Source organism: Mus pahari, chromosome 1 (genome assembly GCF_900095145.1).
Source record: "Mus pahari chromosome 1, PAHARI_EIJ_v1.1, whole genome shotgun sequence".
Taxonomy (NCBI): Eukaryota; Metazoa; Chordata; class Mammalia; order Rodentia; family Muridae; genus Mus; species Mus pahari.
The window spans coordinates 143630524-143639821 of NC_034590.1; the positions used below are offsets into that span (position 1 = coordinate 143630524).

At 43.1% G+C, this 9298-nt stretch overlaps 1 protein-coding gene across 2 annotated transcripts in view; it reads right to left on the reverse strand.

Annotated features, from left to right (window-relative positions):
- Asah2 (N-acylsphingosine amidohydrolase 2) overlaps window positions 1-6595 on the reverse strand; it is a 112608-nt gene extending 106013 nt beyond the window's left edge. For both annotated transcript variants that reach the window (XM_029539594.1, XM_029539590.1), the window contains exon 1: window positions 6273-6595. The gene's annotated coding sequence lies outside the window, so the exon portion shown is untranslated. The remainder of the gene's footprint in view (window positions 1-6272) is intronic.
- Between the last annotated feature and the right edge of the window lie 2703 nt (window positions 6596-9298).

Genomic DNA, 9298 nt, shown 5'->3' on the forward strand with positions numbered 1-9298 from the left:
CTCTCTCTCTCTCTCTCTCTCTCTCTCTCTCTCTCTCTCCCCCTCCCTCCCCCTGTACATGTATGTGTGTGTGTGCAGCACATATGTGTATGTGTATGTGTGTATTCTTATTCAATATGGTGTCTGAGTTGGGGGAAACTTTTAGAAAAGTTGTAGACCTAAATGTTGATTGCCTTGCATTTTAACTGCACCATGCATTCCAGGAAGTTTGCAAATATCTATACCATCATCAGTGTGTACAGTGCTTCTTTCTAGACTGTACCTTCACACCACAGTGGTTCTCTTTCCCCTGACTGTCACAGTGACCAGTTCCCAGCCTCTCACCCAAGTTTCTTTTGCTCATCAGCCACTAGCCTTCAAGAGTCCAGGTTCCATTTCCCGTGTCAGAACCTGTCCTTCACTTTAGTAAATATTTGTGACTTTAGGCAAAATGATCTGATAAACACTTTAAACTGATTTACCTGGAAGTCTCTGAGAATGACAGCTTGCCCAAGTTTTTTAACAGTGGTCAGATTTTTCAAAGAGAAATTTAGTTATCAAAGGAATTTGAGGGAATTGATTTTGATCACCTTTCTGGGGAAAGGATAACTCATTTTAATCTGCTGATATGTCAAATGCGATAAAATCCGTGATCTTAGCTTGTGGCTCATGCTGCAGTGTTGAAACGTAGAGAGACCAGCGGGATCCTGAAAAACTTTAAGATAAAACCTTGTATTCCTTGAAATCCCATTCAGTTCAAGTCTTTGAAGATTATTTCTAGTCTGTTTTGAGTTTCAGATATGTTTCCACGAACAAAATAAAGGTTCGTGAAGTAATACCAATACCCAGCTGCGCACCGTAGCGACTGATTAGAAGTCACGACATGCTGAAGGATGTTTCCGGTCACACTGTATGCTGGGGCTAAAGTAGTCAGGTTGTAGGAGAGGAGAAAACATTCTGTCTTAGATGATGCCTCCCTCACTCGGGCTTATGATGAATTATTGAAGTTTGCTCTCCGAGACTGGGGTTTTAAATCGTATCTTCCAAAATGGGCAGGGAAATGTGTTCTGCCGCCTGCATTTACCAATTCAACAAACAACTTCAAATATTTACCTCTAAGTATAGATTTCCAGTTAGAGATAGCAAAAACTACCATTTGAATCCCACTGCGATCGTGACATTCAAATGACCTGACCTGCCTATGCAGCACTAGAATTCAGATCAGTTTAAAGACAATCCACAGCATCCGAGGAGCAGCTTAAATGAGGATGGAGAATCTGCAAAAGCTCACCCCTGCACCCTGGGCTCTTATTTTCAGGATAGAATGCAGGCTAATAGACAACTGCCCTTTCTCAAAGGGACCTTGTTTGCAAACAGGAACAAGCATTGCTTTGTTCTCTTGAGAGAAAACAATACAGCATCAATCAAAGCAAAGCCACATACCCAAACCCGCTGCTGCAGCTGCTCATTCAAAACCGCATATCGTTCACGGCAAACCAGAGTGCCTGCTGGGACGCTTGTGTATCCTCTGCCCGGCTCTACAGAACACCGCTGCAGGTTAACTCTTGAAGGCTGGAAGCTCTAACCCAGAAAGCCAAGGCTCTGTAACTTAACCACTTACACGCTGACTCGTTCAGCAGGTCCGGTGCACCCTGCTGAGCCTGCTGATGGTCCGACACTTGCGCCATCCTTGGAAGGTAACACCTAGAACAGTGTTTTTCAACCTGCATTTCAGGACCCCTTTGGTAGTAAGACCCTTTCACAGGGGTCACAGATCAGCTATCCTGCCTATTAGATATTTATATTGATTCATTACAGTAGCAAAATTACAGTTATCAAGTAGCAACAAAAATAATGTTATGGTAGGGGGTCACCGCAACATGAGGAACTGTAATAAGGGGTAGAGACATTAGGAAGGGTGAGAACCACGGCCCTAGAGGCTGTCTTTTTGCACCATGAACAAATGTCATCATTCGCTCAGCCCAACTGGCTTGTCCTCTGTGATTTGGAAAGCAAGCAGTTCATTCCCACGGATATCAATTGCGCACAGCAGAGACAAAAGTAGGCAATCACTGCAGAGATGGGAGTAAAGAACATTTTGAATGAAGGACATACATTCTAGGAAAGATGTTTCTGGACAGATTGCAACTTGATGGAGAAAATTATTATTCACATGTAGTAAACATACCTTAGTAATTTGGATAAACAGATAAAGCCATATTTATATTTCCCATGACACCCCTCCAGGCAACCCCCCCCCCAAAACAACTTCTTGCAATATTGCCCTACAGTTACTAAGGCTCCTAGCAGGGCGGGTAGGGCAGTGGAAGAGTGTCATTCTTCTGAGCCTTTAGGAGTTGCTTTACAAGTATGAAAGCCAGGGACAGAAAGCAAAGCCAGTGTAGGATCAACTTCTGTTTTTGTTGTTTCCTTTGGGGCCCTTTCTTCTTGGGCCCTTTCTCCTTTCATCATGGTATTTTCATAGCCTCAATTCACAGCCATGCCCTGGCCTCCTGAGCCTCTGGAATGATGGTATTTCAGAAATGTGTCCCATGCTTGGTCCTGGCTCTGGCCTTTGCAGTTTACCTCATTTCCCCCCATGTCTCTATGTCTCTAAGGCTAATTAATGTACCTAGAATCCCCCCAAAAGACTGCTCCTCTTAGCTTATAAATGGGCTGCTACAGAGTGCCCATCAATCAAGGTATAGCAAGCCTCTAGCTTTCTTCAGGCTACAGAGTTCGCTGAGGCCTCAGAAGGAAGTAAAAATTTAAGGACAAAGCTGGCAGGTGTGACAGTGTTTGCTAAAAACTGGGCTATTAAAGGTAATCCATGGGAAGCCCAACAGGAGCTGTGGCTAGGGGCTCCCTTTCTCCTCCTCTCTGCCATCTGGAACTGCAAGAGCTGCCTTCTGAGGTTGCTTATCTGCTAACTGGGCTCCCAGGCTCCAGTGCCTCCTTTGCCTAAACTACATCTACCCTGGGAGTGTCAAAGCTTCCAGAAAAGAGTGCAATTGACCTGTGAAGAGGAGGAGAGCACAGACCACCTGGGTAGCAGTAAGGACACTAACAAAAGCTGCTAACATTGAAGCTTGTCTCACGCCAGCAAAAGTGCGACCACTTTAAATGTACTCCTTAAGAAGGGTCACCAGACTGCCAGAAAAAAAAAAATCCAGGTTTCCTACTCCTCCCTACTCTATGGGAGAGCTGCCCTGTACCTGAAATCTGAGCTAAGGGAAATCAAAAGTGACAGAATCGATTACACAGAGGAAACTGAGAGGGGACCCTTATCAATAAAGTGACCAGAGGAGGCTGGGAGGACACAGCACAGAAGAAAAAAATGAACAGGAGTGTCAGGATGTCTAATTGCAGTTTTATCGAGAAAGATCATAATTTCTTCCTTAAGAAAAATCTGTCACTGACCCATTTAGACATCTTAATTTTGCTTTGTCACCTGTAATTACTGCTCATGGCTGGCCCCATTTCCTAATTCTTGAACTGGAGCCAGAGGACTTGTATGTTCAACTTATGAGAGTTAAGGAGTATCACCTGTGAGTGTGTGATACTTCAATGATGTTTATCTTTTTATTTTATTCTGTCAATTAAAAAGCAGGAAGTCTCTCTGACTCGAGCTAAAGTAACAATAACAATACAATAACAGTAACAATGATGGATGTTATTATTTCAACACAGAACTTCCAAGGAGGGTATCCCAACTGTTCATTATCTTAGGATCCAAGGACAGCTTAAGGATCCATATCTGGCCCTGCTAGAGGAACAGAGCACTTGTGTCCACAATCATATTTAAGAATAAGTAAAACTTCCAAGAAGTTGCTCTAGGAATTTCCTGTAAAATTAAATATAAGCTCAGAAAATTGGACATAGTTCTACCGAAAGATCCAGCAATACCACTCCTGGGCATATACCCAGAAGATGTTCCAACTTGTAATAAGGACACATGCTCCACTATGTTTATAGCAGCCTTGTTTATAATAGTAAGAAGCTTGAAAGAATCCAGATGTCCCTCAACAGAGGAGTGGTTACAGAAAATGTGGTACATTTACACAATGGAGTACTACTCAACTATTAAAAACAATGAATTCATGAAATTCTTAGACAAATGGGTGGATCTGGAGGATATCATCCTAAGTGAGGTAACCCAATAACAAAAGAACTCACAGAAGCTCAGAATACCCAAGATACAATTTGCAAAACACATGAAACTCAAGAAGAAGGAAGACCAAAGTATGGATACTTTGATCCTTCTTAGAAGTGGGAACAAAATACCCATGGAGGGAGTTACAGAGACAAAGTTTGGAGCAGAGACTGAAGGAATGACCATCCAGAAACTGCCCCACCTGGGGATCCATCCCATAAAAACCACCAAACCCAGACACTATTGCAGATGCCAAGAAGAGCTTGCTGAAAGGAGCCTGATATAGCTGTCTCTTGAGAGGCTCTGCCAGTACCTGACTAATACAGAAGTGGATGCTCACAGTCATCCATTAGAGCACAGGGTTCCCAATGAAGGAGTTAGAGAAAGTACCCAAGGAGCTGAAGGGATTTGCAGCCCCATAGGAGGAACAACAATATGAACTAACCAGTAACCCCAGAGCTCCCTGGGAATAAACCACTAATCAAAGAAAACACAAGGAGGGACTCATAGCTCTAGCTGCATATGTAGCTGAGGATGGCCTAGTCAGTCATCAATGGGAGGAGAGGCCCTTGGTCCTGTGAAGGTTCTATGGCCCAGTATAGAGGAATGCTTGGGCCAGGAAGTGGAAGTTGGGGAGCGGGGGGAGGGGGAGAGAATAGGGGGATTTTCAGAGGGGAAACTAGAAAAGGGGATAACATTTGAAATGTAAATAAAGAAAATATTGAATAAAAAAGGAAAAAATTAAATATAAGTCTACCACCACAGCCCATCAATTCACACCTCCATATTTATCCACAGGAAAACACACACACACACACACACACACACACACACACACACACACACACATGCATCCCAGCTTGGGCACTGTATGCTTATGCAGGAATATTCTTGGCTGCTTTATTCATACCAATACTCACAAAGAGTTGAGCTGTGGCATGTTTGTTCAACTTGTTGCTACTCCCCAACAGAAAGAGTGAATTGTACACACACACACATACTTTCATGTAACTATGATCCAAGAGTTGGCAGAAAGAACTTCAGAGAAGAATATTCATTCCATGGTCCCTTGGCCCTATGCCTTTGTACAGGATGTCACGGTGTGGGGACCCTGGGAGGGAAGCATTACTCACTTCCAGGGCAATCAGGAAGCAAAAAGAAAGGGAATATGGACATTGAGATACCTTCCTCACTTTTCATTGTGTCAGGGTGCCCATGTCATGGGAGAGCGCTGCTCACAGTCAGCCCTAACTGTGGTCTTCCCTGGAAAAGCCTTCATAGATACACCCACAGCTATTTCCTCAGAGAGCCATTTGCAACTCCTTTGAAGGAGGGAGGGAGGGAGGGAGGGAAAGAGGGAGAGAGACAGAGACAGAGAGACAGAGAGAGACAGAGAGAGACAGACAGAGAGAGATCTGCCTGCCAGGCAGAGTCAAGGCAGCTCTGGGCCTACAACCGAGGCTCAAAGCTAGGGACTGAAGATTCTATTGACCTTGGTGGAAAAACAGAGAGGTTTTGGAAATGGAACCAAATGTCTTGTGTACATTTTAGCAAAATTGTTTCTGTTAGCTTGTGTCTTTGCTTCCCATGGTCCTGTAGTATAAGAAGGCTATGAGAAATACATTTGCTACTGACTGGTATTTACCAATGTTCTCCCATACCTGTCTCTTGCTTCTTCTTCCTATCTTTCTTTTCCCTCCCTCCCCCAGAGGACTTTGCACCAGCAGGACCAGTGCAATGTGGTGTCTCAAACAGAGGACAGCTCTGAGAGTGTAGGGGATTAAGTGGGAAAATCCGGAGCACTCCAAAAAGGTAAAGGTGTGTTGAGAATTTCCTCGGAGTAAGAGACATAGGAGAATACAGATAATTGGAAAAAGTAAGGAGATCGTAAAAAATAAAAGTCAAGGGGGAAAAATGGGAAATGGAAACGGCCTTAAGCTTCTTGTAAACATGCTTTCTATGTAATATGCTTGGTTAAAGTGGAGCAACAGCAATTACATAATTGTTTTAGATCTTGTAGAGAAGGTTTGTCCTTGGTTTCCCGAGGAAGGTACAATAAAGTTAGCAACCTGGAAGAAGGTTGGGGAAAGACTTCAAGTTATTATCATGTGCATGGACCAGGTAAAGTGTCTGTAGATACCTTTAGCCTTTGAACCTTGATTAGAGTTAGGAGAAGTGGCTTTTGGAGAGGCAACCCCGGTTCGAAAGAGATGGAAACAGAAAAGTAAGCTGTTCCAGAGCTGCTCAGGAGGCTCGCAGCGGGCGGGCGGGCGGACGAGTCGCTGGTCTCCCGGTCTCCAGCAGGCCCGGCTCGGTGCTCGCTCTCTGCCCCGGTGTCCACAGATCCCTGGGGCAGGCAGGGGTGGAGATGGCGGCAGCTGCGGGAGAGAAAAGGCTCCGCGACTGAACCAGGAGAGAGAAGTGGCAACCAGGAGAGAGAAGTGGCGCAGGAGAGGACGCAGGACCATGCGGCCCGAGCGAGCGGCTGGCTGGAGCGCTCTCGCCCCTCCCTTCTCCTGCAGCTCCCTCCTCCTCCAGAGGCAGCAGGCCACCCGCTCCACGCTGATAGCTCAGGCTCAGAGGAGAGCAGTAAGGATTCCTGATTTTCACGCAGATGGCCTCAAATTTACATTATGTAAACTAACATATATCATACAAGACAGGGATTATGTACATTGAAACATGTCTAGTCTATAAAGTTTATGTTTTATTCGTGTCCTCAGAAGATAACCCGTCCTTACTAACTAGATACATATTCACTACAGACATATTCACACATTCATGTGTGTATATAAATTATCCACATTAAAAATAAATTATACGTTAAATATAAATTATACAAGATAAATACAGGTTATATACGGTAAATATAAATTATATACACTGAATATGATTTATATACATTATTACTGCATACATTATATACAATGAATAAAAATAATGTACATTAAATAAATATTAATGATATACTTTAAATGAAAATTATTTACATTAAGTGAAAATTAGATATGTTAAAATATAAACTATATATTAGTTAAATCTACAAAATATGAGTTATAATCTATATAAAATACATAATTTCATATTTCCTCAAGGATAGGGAATTATGGAATGAGTCCATGGAGCTCTAAAAAATCAGTTGTGACCTCTTAATACATACAGTTCCTCCTGTTGTAGTGATCCCCACCCATAAAATTATTTTTGCTGCTACTTCATACCTGTAACTGTAATTTTGCTACTGCTGTGAATGGTAACGTAAATATCTGTGTTTTCCAACTGTCCTAGGCCATCCCTGGGAAAATTTCAGCCGACACCTTCAAAGGGATTTGCAACCCACAAGTGAAAACCACTGATTTAGGAGATTGTTGATAGCTGTGTACTGGTCCAGCCAGTATGAACTCAAACAGTCCTGTGTGTGTGTGTGTGTGTGACACTTACCAAAGATGAATATATAAATATAAAGCAGAATAAAATAAACCAGACATAGAGAATACTTATACTTATTGAATACATGGTATTGTGGGAAAGTAGTGGAGGAGTAGATACATATCTCAGTGGCAGAGCATTTGCCTAATCCTACCACAGTAAAAAAGAAGGAAAATTAATATGTGGTTATCATCGCTGTACTAAAGCACCATGACCAGAAACAACTTGTGGAGTAAGGGGTTTATTCAGTTTACATACCCTGGATTACAATCCATTGACGATGTATAAAGAGAGGACATGATCCCTCAAGGTATGGTGAAGGTAAGGTTTTCATTGTAGATAAGAGGGAGAGTAAAGTCTTTCTCGTATCTTCAATAGAACATAAAGAATCCCTCATATCTACAATAAAATATGCGCCAGAGGAAGAGTCCAGAGCAGGGAGAGAAAGTAGTAGACCAAACATGGCCAGGAGACTGAACCAGAGCATGAGAGGGCATGGAGAGAGGTGGGGACCAAGAGAGGAAGACAAAAGAAAGAGAGTCAAGAGAACCCGTAGCTGAAATGGCATAGTTATATAGGAAGGAGAATCTGGGGAAAGGGAACCTTGTGAGCTGGAGAAGTTTAGGGTAGTGGGTGGGGTGAGAACCCCAAAAATGCCAGAATAACTGGTATTTATGATGCTAAGAGAGTAAGGAGGCCAGCATGGGCTTTGATGTGCTAATAGGCACCACACTTAGCCCTCTGTTCTGTGGATCCCAGCAGGAACTCATTCTGGGTGGAAACCTGGAGACAGGAACTGATGCAGAGGCCTTGGTGCTGCTTACTGGCTTGCACCTTCTGGCCTGCTCATCCTGCTTTCCTATGGAACCCAGGCTAGCCCACCTGCAATGGGCTGGGCCTTCCTTCCCTCATCAGCCACTAATTAAGAAAATGTCCTACAGAATTACATACAGCCTGATCTTATGGAAATATTTTTCCAACTAAGGTTCCCCTCTTCTCAGATGAGTCTCTTTGCCTGAAGGTGACATAAAAACTAGCAAGCATGGTAGTAGAAACTAAGAGTGGGAATTTACCTCAGCTCTTCATGGCTAGTCAAGGTTGACTGGAAAAGGTGTAGGAAACTTTCTCTTGAGATAGCATTATTTGATATCTTGATAGATATTTGGGTTATATAAATGCATACATTTTTCAAACAGCTTATTTGTATATTTTATCATTAAATTGTAGATATACATTTTTTTTTTCCTGAAAACATTGGGCCTTATTGATTAATGTTGGTCGTAGGTGCCACAGTAGAGAACGGAGCTCACGGTGAGGTTAAACCTTCATTTCCCTAAAGAGCAGAGGGGTCCAGCCTTCTTGGAAAAGACTGACCCTCGTTAGCTCACTCCAGTTTCTTTTATTTAATCATTTTGCAAAATTAACTGGGGCTGGGAAAGGCTGCAACTACCAAAGTTCTCTTGCCCTTTGCTGGTCATGAGAGCAGATCACTCACACAAATCTTGGTCCCTTCTGACCGTGGCTAACCATAACCAAAAGGAAGAACTCCAGGTTTGCCAGGAGGACTAAGGTTGGTGCAGCTGCAAGCTCTCACGTAGCACCAAGTGCAGATTTCCCAGGGAGACAACAGTTCTTTAATGTTCAAACTGTCTCAAAACAGTTTCTCAGCCTCGACTGATTAACCAACCCAACATAGCAAAGACTTTGCTGAGACATTTCACTTAAAGCCAGATGCAAAAG